Below are 13,119 nucleotides of genomic sequence, written 5' to 3'. Positions count from 1 at the left end.
ATTGAAACAGCAAGGCAAAAATGCATAATGAGTCCATATTTTAAACAGTTTTTTGATTGTTCATGTAAAAATACTATCAGTCAATTTAACCTCGTGCAAAGGGCATTTCTGTTATAAGCAGTCTGTTTGACTAATACACTTGCTCGTGACATAAGAATGCCAAAGCGATCTGAAATGCTTCTGGTTTATCATCTGTATATCTTTTTAAAGTTATGTAGGAACCCATAGGACTGTTGTGTTTCAACAAAGATCAAAAGTTTTACTAGAAGCTTTTCCCCCCATACCTGTTTGTGGTATGTACTATATTGGCTTGCTATTTTGTAAGATTGCTTTACTTTAAAACACAGTTGATTACTAAAATCATATTAAATATATCAATATATACTGATTATTTGTCAGACTAAAATGCCAGACATAATGAGACCAGCGGTGCAATCCTGTCCAGAATTCCTACAGGCGAAGACTTTTGAAATCACTGGGTTTAAACTACTTGCATGCATGTTTTTGCATTTTGCCAAGCATTCGACGCCATCCTAGTTGTGCCAGCAAACACAGGCAGAGGATGAGGTGGTAGCATAATGTCTCTCCTGCGTGGTAAAACTCACCTACAGGCTTGTGTTATGGTTGTGGTTCTAATATATGGAGAGGGGCAGCCCATATGGCCGAAAACAGCCTGGACTGAATGGACTGAAACTGACTGCATGGTGCCTTTTTTTTACTTGTCTTGAAGCAACTCCATTTTCCTGACCTACATTAGTACTTTGCAGCCTTGGGCTGAGTTTCCTGGTCTATTCTCCAGTATTTCTACCGTAAGAAAATGCAATCATCAATTTAAACTTAAGCAAAAACTAATTTGGTTTTGAAATCCTCCAAGTTTCCCCATTATGGGGAAAAGCCAGTTTCCAGGATGCCATCCTGCGCATAGGTTTCAGCTTCCTGTGCCACAGAGGAATTGAATGGGACTGTACCTGTACACAGGCTTCCAGCTGTAATTAGAACCGTACTAGAAGTTCACTTTATTTAAGAGTTGGGTCTGGGTTCCCCATCTCGAACCCAGCTCCGCTTCACCACAGCAGCTGCAGAGAGTGGTTTTAAAAAATAAAACAGCCCATTTGGGCTCAGAATGCTGCAGTTGGGAGAGGAAAGGCTCCTGCATTCCTCCCCGCCCCCCCAGCTATTTTCTGCACCAAAACAGCACAGGGAGGGAGTTATTTCCCTGTTTTCATGCTTCACATGAAGTATTTTGTGAACGTGGAGCAGCAAAAACAGGAAACCTGGACCCAGCCCTTTGAAAAAGCAAACATCTAGTTTAGCTCTTAGATTTAGACCTCATTCATGGCGAACCTTGCATGGTGCAGTTACATGCACAAGCCTGGGGAATTCTTGGCTTAATGCACTCTCTGACTCCCTCCTTGCGCGCATTCAGCTTAGGAAAGATTTTGGCAAACCGTAGTATGTTGTTATGTCCAAATAGGGTTGCCAGCCTCCAGATAGTAGCTGGAGATCTCCCGCTATTACAACTGATCTCCCGCCAACAGAGATTAGTTCACCTGGAGAAAATGGCCACTTTGGCAATTGGACTCTATGGCATTGAAGTCCTTCCCCTCCCCAAACCCCGCCCTCCTCAGGCTCCACCCCCAAAATCTCCAGGTATTTCCCAACCCTGAGCTGGCAACCCTATGTCCAAACCGCCCCGTGCCAATCAGCAGTGATTTGTATCATCGTTCATTTATTTCACTGACTGGGATAGTTGTATCTGCTAGACTAGATCCATAGACTCTCTAGATGGATAGGATGACCTATGTTGGTATTTTCCACAAAGGGGGGGGGGGACAGCTGCATTTTTTCCCCTCAGCTACAGCAACAAACAAAAGCATTTTTATTCCACCTTCATTCGTCAGCTCCAAAACAAAAGCAGGCAGCTATGTTATAAGTTTGTTTTACTTTCCTCAATCCCAAGCTGTAGTTGGACACTCTGTATTGTATAATAATAACAAAAACAATCGGTTCATTTTTAATATTATTTAAGAGATGTATTTATTAATAATATGCATTTTTTTAAAAAAAGAACGTGATTCGTTTCCTCTTGGTTTGCATCAATTATTTAGACATTAATTATTTGCGTTCCTGTAGGACTCCTGTATCCTCTTCCAAATCCCAGTACTGCAATCCATAGGTATGATTCTAATTTTTTAAAAAAGAAAGCTTCCTGTATGTGTGTGTATGTTGGAATATTCATGCTGATGTCACATGGTGGCTAAAATGAACATTAGTTCACTCCTTAAAGGTGGTGGAAATAAAACGTGGTTGAATGCAGAAAATTGCTGTGTGAATTTCTGGTCCATACAAGGCTCTCTTAGTAAGATAAAAGATCTCCAGCAAGGATAGACTGTATTGCTCTGATAGGATATCATTTTCCCCAAGAGAACCAGGTTTGATTCCCTACTCCGCCACATGAGCGGCGGAGGCAAATCTGGTGAATTGGATTTGTTTCCCCACTCCTCCACATGAAGCCAGCTGGGTGACCTTGGGCTAGTCACAGCTCTCTCAGCCCCACCTACCTCACAAGGTGTCTGTTGTGGGGAGAGGAAGGGAAGGTGATTGTAAGCTGGTTTGATACTTCCTTAAGTGGTAGAGAAAGTTGGCATATAAAAACTAACTCGTCTTCTTCTCATGTTCTCCAGCACTACGACTGTGGCTTCCTGCCAAACCTACCCCAATTAAATTAGCATCTGTTTTCAGTGAGGATATTGTCAGGTCATTTCTTGTCTTCAGAGACTAGACATGTCTCACATATTTTCCAGTAGGTCATAGTTTTCCACTTGGTTTTTGCTTAACAGCTGGCATTCAGCCTCCTTCGTGCAACTGAGAAGCCATTCATCATTGCTGGGTTCGGCAGGGTCTTTACCACGGCACAACGATTTCCATTCTTTCCCTGTAACTTGATATTGGGCCAGCAAGCTCAGGTATACAACGCTGCACTCGAAACCCAACGGCACTGGCAGGTTGTAGGTGAATTCCATCCAACCACAATGCTTTATTTCATGGCAATGGGGATCAGGTTACCCACTTCCTTGATAAAAATAACCGTTTCGAGTGCAGCGCACACTATTTTTGTACTGCTGTGGCTTTTTCTGGGCTTTGCCAAGTGGCTTCCCCCTCTCACTGTAAGTCTGGTGGTCGCCTGAATTACCAAAGGTGATGAGCATTCGGACACCGCCTCAGTCCACCCCTCCAAGTGAAATACGGAAATGTCTGATCATCTGCCTCTGTCAGGATTGTGAAATATGTGTCCAACAAGACTAGATTTAGCATGCAATTGAGGGAGAGCGGGGTGGGTGTCCCTTTGGAGTAGAAATCTATTCTGAAGTGCTGACAGCATGGAAACGCCTCATTAGGTTACCCCACAACATTTCACCCATGCGATCTTAAAGTGAAATGTGAACAGAGAAATCGGAGCCATCTGACAGGGTTTGGACTAGGTGGTATGCTAGCAATCATCATATCCCATGGCCTTATCAAAAATGTATTTTGGACAATTTTGTTTTAATAAAAAAAATGGAGAGTACTTCTGAGGCAGTCATTTCTGAACGGTGTTTTCTGAGCCTGTAAAATCTCAGCAGAGCCCACACATCACAGAGTAATCCTAAATAGTTACACCCTTCTAAGCCCATTGACTTCAGTGGATTTAGAAGGGTGTAACTCTGTTTAGGATTGCACTGTCACGGGTCTTGTTTGTTTCTTCAGCTATTACAGTTGTAAGAAAGGCTTACTGGAAACACAGCTTCTATTTTTGGCTTTCACAGAAATCTCTTGGGGCAGGGCAGACATCCCACTGGAACTGATTTGCAGAAGCCAGAACCTCTGTTTTCACTACTAATGATAGCAGTTTTTAAGCTCCAGGGCTATGAAGTCTGAAGATATGACTCCAGAAGACTTTAGAGGCCTGGTTAAGGTTAACAGAAGGAGCCTGGGAGTTTTCCAAATTGGCGCTCCATCTCAGCTAACCAAGTTACTGTTCTCAAGTGACTCAAATCCAAAGGTCTGCCAAGTCCCCCACAATGTAGCTCCAGTTCAGAGTAGCCGCTGTGGCTACTTTTAAATTTTAAACCTCGTGGGAGATTCAGTTATGGGTCTGAGTCTTGTCTAGTTTGGCCCTTAAATGGCCCCTGGATTTCCCACTGGCCTGCTAACGTTTGAGCCAGCTCTCAGCAGCTGTCCCTTTAACAGTTCTGTGATCTGCGACAATTAGCAGCTGATCATGTTTTCCTGCTTGTAGAAGAAGAAGCAGCAGCTTCACAAACTTGGGCACAGACTGGGTTACTTGTCATGCTTGGGTGTTCACTCACTTCTCCTGTCAGCTGATTTTTTTTTTTAATCGGTGAAAGGTTTAGTTCTGCAAAACCCTATGTACTTAAAGAGGAATTGCACAGGTACACACTTAAGGACTACAGTTGCCAACTGGCTAGGAATTAATAAAATAAAATAAACTAGCTTGGCTTGCTCCTGTATTTTTAGCAGAGCCAGATGTGCATGATCAGTAGCACTCAGTTCAGATGTCAGGAACAAACCAGAATTTATTGTCGAAGGCTTTCACGGTCAGAGTTCATTGGTTCTTGTAGGTTATCCGGGCTGTGTAACCGTGGTCTTGGAATTTTCTTTCCTGACGTTTCGCCAGCAACTGTGGCAGGCATCTTCAGAGTAGTAACACTGAAGGACAGTGTCTCTCCACTGAGAGACACTGTCCTTCAGTGTTACTCCTCTGAAGATGCCTGCCACAGTTGCTGGCGAAACGTCAGGAAAGAAAATTCCAAGACCACGGTTACACAGCCCGGATAACCTACAAGAACCAAACCAGAATTTGTTAATGGTGGATGAGAACCTAGTGTGACTGGCAGGTTGAAATGTCCTCCCTCCCTCCCTCCTCTGCTGCAAGCAGGGTGCACCAAGAATGGAGACCCAAGTCTTCAAGCAACATTAATTTGTCCGGATGTCCAAATGGGGTCACCGTCACAACCTGAGGTAAGTCTCCTCCCCCGCCCCCAGTAACTAGGTTTCTTATCCACAGTTCACTCCTAGTTAAGAACTTGGGTGTCTCTGTGTCCCAGGTGACAGGAGAAGTGAGTGAACACCCAAGCATGACAAGTAACCCAGTCTGTGCCCACGTTTGTGAAGCTGCTGCTGCTGCTTCTTCTACAAGCAGGAAAACATGATCAGCTGCTAATTGTCGCAGATCACAGAACTGTTAAAGGGACAGATTCCACCATGTGGTGACACCCAAGTTCTTAACTAGGAGTGAACTGTGGATAAAATTGACGCCAAGTGACCATATTAAATGATAAATTACTTATCTAAAATACAGGGGGGAGGGGAGGAAAAGAAGTTACAGTCCATTGATAAGAACCAAAACACAGTAATAACCATTAATCATACTGGCAGTGGCTGCTTTATTTGTGTGTGAAGTGCCGTCAAGTCGCAGCCGACTTATGGCGACCCCTTTTTGGGATTTTCATGGCAAGAGACTAACAGAGGTGGTTTGCCAGTGCCTTCCTCTGCATAGCAACCCTGGTATTCCTTGGTGGTCCCCCATCCAAATACTAACCAGGGCTGACCCTGCTTAGCTTCTGAGATCTGACGAGATCAGGCCAGCCTGGGCCATCCAGGTCAGGGCGCTGCTTTATTTACACATCTCAATTGAACATCAAATACCTGATCTGTTATTGGTTGTAACATGATATTATAACCAGCAGATGGCACATGGTCCTTCAGTCTCGCTGTTCCATGTACCCACACTGATGTATTTGAAAGGCAAGTTTTTCTTTTCCAAGTGTGAAATCAGCAATTATTAGACTGGTCACAAATGTGTTTTGCCTGTTAATGAAATACACTCTCACCTCCTAGTCTGCACCCCAAGTAGCTTTTACAATGCATTGGTGCTTTTCACACCACACTAGCAAGCAATAGGGATGCTGCCCTGGATTCCTTCCATCCTAAAGCCGGACATTTAACCACTGCATGGCAAGTGGAACAGTAATAGGCCACTATTCTTCCAGCAGTGATTACAAAAGCTTCCCCACTTAAATTTATGCCTGTAATACCTCTCTTCAAGACAGAGAAGTTCTGTCACAAAAAAAGCAACCTGAAAATGGCTCCTGGCTCTTAGTAAGAACCATTCCATTGTAACTCACGGTTTGTAACATACAAAGGACTGCAACAGCTGCTTCTGTCTAGGTTGTGTGTACAAGACAGCAGAATAATAATAATAAAAAAAGAACCTGTGGCTCCCTTCATCACTGTCTAAAGAACCCTCATAATTTGAAACCACTGGTCTGCTTAAGACTACATGCAAAGGTACTAAGCACTGCTTCCACACCAGGGTGGTTTTCCATGGTGGCTCAGTGGTAGAGCATCTGCTTGGCATGCAGAAGGTCCCAGGTTCAATCCCTGGCATCTCCAGTTAAAGAGGCAAGTAGGTGATGTGAAAGACCCCTGCCTGAGACCCTGGAGAGCCACTACCGGTCTGAGTAGACAATACTGACTTTGACGGACCAAGGGCCTGATTCAATATAAGGTAGCTTCATGTGTTCATGGTGGTCAGGGTGCTCATTTGATGGTATGTAAAATCACCCTAGCAGGTAGACGGTAATCCATTTTCTCTCCGTTGTTAACGGTGGTTCCCTGTACACTGAAGCCTCCCACCTGCTGGGCTCTCATAGTATACTTCGGAATTTCTGTCCACCCTGTTTTAATTTTTTATTGTCAGGAGCCAGCTTCACCCCTCCTGCCTGACCAAAAGATTGACTGAAGTGTGGGGAATTCTGTTGTGTTAAAAAAAAAAAAAAAAAACTCCACAAGCTTCCTAACACTCATAATGCATATCTTTAAAAACTTTTTAAAAACATCCAGGTATTTATAGAGGTACCTCTCCAGATATTCCCTCCACCTTGTTTAAAAGAGTTTGAAAACGTTATAAAAAATACTGTTCGCACTTTGTTTGGCCCCTTTAGCTGTGAAGACGTCTTCCAACCATTTATTAGCCATGGTATCCAAAAACCCTTTTAAAGCGATGTTTTTAATAACATTTTCAAACTCTTAATACATCGCTGGGAATACAACGTGCTGTAACCCCCAGTATCTTTCCCAGGAAACACTGTTTTTTTAATAGGTTTAAAATAAAGCAGATTTTTGTATGTGTGTGGAAGAAATTGACTGTACAGAGGATGATGTCAAGTGGAAACATGAAAAAAATCCTGCATCAGTCAGGTGGCCGAAACTTGGCGTGAAAGCAGCCTGGGTCTTGCAAGTGAGTTAGATCCACCCCTGAATCTCTCAAGTCAGAGGATAATCCTTATACTAATAAGATAACAAGCTTATCTCTGATTCAGTTAAATGGCATTTCTAATCAAACCTTTCTAACTTCTTCCTGCCAAGAATAGCCTCATTGACAGCAAAACAAAAACAATCTGACATCGCAATTTGCCACCCAAGAGGAAGCCAGCGCAAGCGCAATACAAAAGTATTTAACACTGTTCTTTGAAATAGCTCAGTTCTTCCCCTCAAATACATTAACTGAACTGCGCCAAATAATTCCCCCTGCTCCTCAAATTCATCATTATAATACAGTTGTGCACCGTGCAAAATACATTAAAAGTATATCTACTCCTTTCCATTTCCCTAGAATAAGAGAAAGAATAATGTTTATATGAGCATTAATTAAATGTAGGCGCCAAGTACTTTTCCTTCACGACAGAGGGTAACCACTATCCAACTCCATATGGTTGGGAGATTAGAACATCTGGATCAAAGAGCATGACTTCTAGGGTGAAGTTTCTCCTGGATGCTTTTAACATTACATACTATACTCTGAACTAAATCACGGTTCGTCTTACAGTAAAAGAATGGCTTCCTCTCCTTTCTATAGATCTAATTCCCAACTGTGCCCACTATCTGCAGATACTTAAATCCGCAGATAGGGGTCACACTTACCTCAAAAAGATGTTTCATCAAACTTTGGGTACTCCCCGAGTTTGCAGAAAAATCTGAAAACAAAAAATAAATAAACAGAGGGTTTAAATCCACCCCCCCCAAAAGTATTCTCTGTGCATGTGCAGAGAATGCACCTACCTTTTGCAGCTGCCTCCAACCCCCCACCAGCCTGGCTGGGCCCAACCCATGCCAGCCCAGCTGGGCGCGGAGCGCTCAGCCACCACAGTGGCAGCAGAGCCTGAGAGAGACTCTGGGCCCGTCCACAGCGGCGGCAGAGGCTGGGAGCCATTGGCAGGCCCACCTGTGGTGGCGCCCAGGAGCTGCTCTGGGCCCATCTGGGTTGACAACGGAGCCCTGCTGCAGCCAGGCTGGCAGGGGAGCAAAAGGGAAGGGGAGATGGGATCCCCTCCACGAGTTTTGCACGCCGCCACTTGTCATGCTTAATTCCAAAGATGGCCCCACTGTGCAGATCAAATCCACACAAGGGGGCCAGTGAGATTCAGGGAAGATGAACATACATGGGGTTAAAATCTCCCTAAAAGCTAGGGTTGCCAGGTCTCTCTTTGCCACCGGTGGGAGGTTTTTGGGATGGAGCCTGAGGAGGGCGGGATTGGGGAGGGGAAGGACTTCAATGCCATAGAGTCCGATGGCCAAAGCGGCCATTTTCTACAGGTGAACTGATCTCTATCGGCTGGAGATCAGTTATAACAGCAGGAGATCTCCAGCTAGTACCTGGAGGTTGGCAACCCTATGGATCAGACCTAGGTCCATCTAGTCCAGCAGTCTGTTCACACAGTGGCCAACCAGGTGCCTCTAGGAAGCCCACAAACAAGACGACTGCAGCAGCACCATCCTGTCTGTGTTCCACAGCACCTAATCTACACACACAGAACACTTGCTCCAAAAAAAATAAATAAGGTAAAGATCAGCTGAATGGGAGAACACATCACTGGGAGAACTGGGGGGTGGAATGATGGGAGAGCTGGGGAGGGGGAAGCACAGAATGCCAGGGTTGGGAGCAGAGAGAGAGAGGAGGCAGCAGTGGTCAGTGGGGGGGATTTTCCTCTCTGACAATCCTTGCTTGTTTGATTTACTCATTTTAGCACTAATACTAGCAAGTGTGAGACACATTTATTTTGACTGACAGTCTCCCGGGGCATGTAACCATAAAAAGCCTTTAAAAAACCCTCCTAAAAACAAAAGCAAAGTATAAACAAGACTTATTAAGGACTTCCGTTCATACTCAGGGACACACAGACCAGGGAAGCTGAGAAAGGAAAATCAAAATACTGGGAGCAGAGAAGCTTCTACCGCAAAGTTCTTTTTCTATTCCTTGTTCTTTGCCAAAAATTAAATAAAATAAATCTATAATGTAATTTCCTGTGGGAGTGCATTCCCTTAATACAATTTCAATTGGCTGGCCTTATCAGGCACAACATCTCTTTTGCCGAACAAATTGGCATAGGTCTTCTCTCTCAACTGGCGCAGTAGTCATAAATGCAATCAAAACATGCCACAAGACTTTTGCTCCGGTCTTTTAGGACTTGGAGTGTTGCCACGCACTCATATAAAAAATGAGATGAAAATGCTGGACTTCACTGGGCACGGCAAATCTCTGCGGAAACAACTGTAGGCATCAATACATTAACCTAGAAATGGAATAGGAAGGGGGTGGGGAGGCATGTTTGCTTTCCCCTCAAACCACAATTTTCTGCTGTGAGCTGCTTTGTCTGGCCAAAGTAAATTGTGGAGTCCCTAATGGATGTTGTACACATCCACTCTTCACTGCTGGTGAACTGGGGGGGGGGGGGAGAGAGACTTTACCTTTAACACTTGTCTTCTTTGCTCCATACAAATTGTATGAATACGAATATTGATGTTTTATGTTTGTCTTGTGTACTGAAATAAAACTTTTAAATAAAAAAAAAATACATTTGTCTTCTTGCCAGCATCACATAGCAAAGGTCTAATAATGTTTTTATCTCTTAATAGAATGCTTCCTGAGAATGAGAAATTACTCTGCACTATATGGCTCTTCAGGGACATGTGCTCCAGATAGGGTTGCCAGGTTCCTCTTTGCCACCGGCTGGAGGTTTTGGGGGTGGAGCCTGAGGAGGGTGGGGCTTGGGGAGGGGCTTCAATGCCATAGTGTTCAATTGACAAAGCGGCCATTTTCTCCAGGTGAACTGATTTCTATTGGCTGGAGATTAGTTGTAATAGCAGGAGATCTCCAGCTACTACCTGGAGGTTGGCAACCCTAGCTCCAGGCCTATACATTTCGATGGCAGCTTAAAAAAACTATTTCTGCAGTCATGTTTTTGCTAAAAGATATGGTACCCTAATAGAGCCTTGAACCACGCTGGACACCTTCTAAAAATACCTGAAAAATGAGGCTCCTTCATAAAAACCACCCAGTCCTATGCGACTCCTGTGCTGCTGAGGCTAATGAGCAAGCTTGACCCCATAAGTTTTTATAGGAATCGGCATATTATCTGAACCACTTTGCCTGTCAAAAGAGGTCTCCTTGACTTATGGGGCTGATCTCCCTCCAGTTCCCAGAGTGGCCAGGGCAGTAGTAACATACATGGTTGACATCCTTCAGGGCATCAGCTCAGTATATTTCTGAGGCGAAGCATTTCCACAAACTGTCCCCATCAATATTCATATGGCAAAAGTGGTCTTCTGTAAGAATATCGTGATAATCATAAAATCATAGACATGGAAGGGGCCGTGCAGGCCACCGACTGCTCAATGCAGGACTAGCCTAAAGCATTCCCTGACAAGTTTTTGTCCAGCTACTGCCTGAAGACTGCCAGAGAGGGGGCACTCGCCACCTCCCTAGGCAGCCATTTCCACTGCTCTTTCTGTAAAAAATAAAAATAAATAAAAGGTTGCCTAATATCCAGCCAGTACCTTTCTGCCCATAATTTAAACCCATTATTGCAAGTCCTATTCTCTGATGCCAACAGGAACAGCTCCCTGCCCTCCTCTAAGTGACAGCCTTTCAAATACTTAAAGAGCAAAATCATGCCCCCCTTAACCTCCTGTTCTCCAGACTAAATATTCCCAAGTGCCTCAGCCTTTCCTCATAGGGCTTGGTATCCAGGCCCATAATCATCCTCATCACTCACTTCTGCACCCGGCTTCATTCTGTCCACATCCTTTTGGAAATGAGGCCTCCAGAACTGCACACAGTACTCCAGGTGTGGCTTGACCAATGTGGTGTACAGAACTATGACATCCTTGCTATTTAGATGTTATGCCTCTGTTAATACACTCCAAGACCACATTAGCCTTTTTTGCAGCTGTATCACACTGACTGCTTATAAATAGCTTACAGCCCACCCATACCCCAATATATTATTCACGCACACTGCTACCCAGAAGTGTATCCCCCATCCAGTATGTATGCTTCTCATTTTTGTCACCCAGATTTAGAACTCTGCACTCATCCTTGTTGAATTGAATCTTGGTCACATCCACCCACTTTTCCACTCAGTGAATTCGATCTTCTCGGGTGTTCGCTACTCCTCCCAATTTGATGTCATCTGTAATTTAATGGGTAGGCCTTCCACCCCTCATCCAGATTTATAAAATTATAAAATACTGAAAAGTACCAGGTCCAGAACCGAGCCCTGTGTCACCCCACTGGACACCTCCCTCCAATCAGATGAAATGCCATTGACAACTACACTTTGCGTGTAGCTCTCCAACCAGTTCCCTATCCATTCAACTATCCTAGAGTTCAGTCTGCCGTCCTGCAGTTTAACCATCAGAACATCAAGGAGAACCCTGTCGAAAGCTTTACTGAAATTCAGGTAAACAATGTTGATGGCATTCCAACGATCCAGTAAGCCCGTTACTCGATCTAAGAAGGAAATCAGATTGGTCTGGTACTACCCGTTGGGAACAAATCCATGCTGACTTTCCCAGATCACCAAGTTGTCCTTCAGATGCTTGCAGATTGGCCTCTTTAAAATCTTTTCCAATATCTTCCCTAGGACAGAGATCAGACAGACTGGCCTGTATTTTCCTGGGTCATCCTTCCTCCCTTTTTTGAAGACTGGGATAACATTCGCCCTCCTTCAGTCTTATGGCATATCTCCTGTCCTTCAAGAGATCTTGAAGATGATGGACAAAGGCTCTGCAAGCTCTCTAGAAAGTTCTTTGAGCACTCTCAGGTGTACACCATCCAGCCTGGGGATTTGTACTCATCAAGTGCAGCCAAGTGTCTCTCAACAACCTCTCCGTCCATGTCAACCAGCAGCCAGGATGCCATGCTTTGCCTACTACCATCTCTAGATGGGCCTGTTCTTCAGGGGAAAAACCTGAGGCAAAATAGGCATTGAGCCTTTTCTGCTTTCTCTCTGTCATGCCAGAGTTTCTCCATTTTCACCCCAGTGGGCCTATCACCTCTTTTCCCTTGCATTTGCTCTTCACATATCCGAAGAAGCTTTTCTGGTTGTAGCAAGCCTCCCAGCCAGCCTCAGCTCACTCTGAGCTTTGCCCTCTGTGATGGCTGATCTACAGTGCCTAGCAACCTGCAGATATTCTTCTTTAGATGTATGCCCTTCCAGTCATTTCTTGAACATTTCTTTTTCTCCCTTAGCTCATCATGTAGTTCTCTGTTCTTCCATATTGGCTTCTTGGATCCCCTACCAGTATAGCTTGACAATTGCTGTCTGGATTTTGACCAGTACCAAGTTTAATTAGAATAAAGCCATTTGGGAGCAATTTACTGGCTTTTCAGAACTCCTTTCTACTTTAGTATGTGCTAGAAGAAAGTAATCTACACATCTCTCATATGGTAAAAACGTGTATATACTAGATATACTAGTTGGTTTTAATGTAATGTTTATTATAATGATATAACATCTTCCTTATTCAACTTCTATAGAAGTAATAGGACATTCAACAGATGTTATATATGTGTTCATGCATTTCAAACAAACACAACAGACCATTAAGGATAAACCAAGAACAATGACCAACAGGAAAAGATTGACCTAACTTGATTCTCCTAAGTCTGAATCTACATATCACCATACAAGATCTATCTACATTTATGATGACTCCATTTGTATCATAGCTAGCATACTTCCAACATGAAAACTGCTCTTTAGTATTTGCTAT

This window comes from Euleptes europaea, chromosome 11, assembly GCF_029931775.1.
Source record: "Euleptes europaea isolate rEulEur1 chromosome 11, rEulEur1.hap1, whole genome shotgun sequence".
In the NCBI taxonomy this organism is placed as follows: Eukaryota; Metazoa; Chordata; class Lepidosauria; order Squamata; family Sphaerodactylidae; genus Euleptes; species Euleptes europaea.
Note: the sequence above shows the minus strand (reverse complement) of the source record.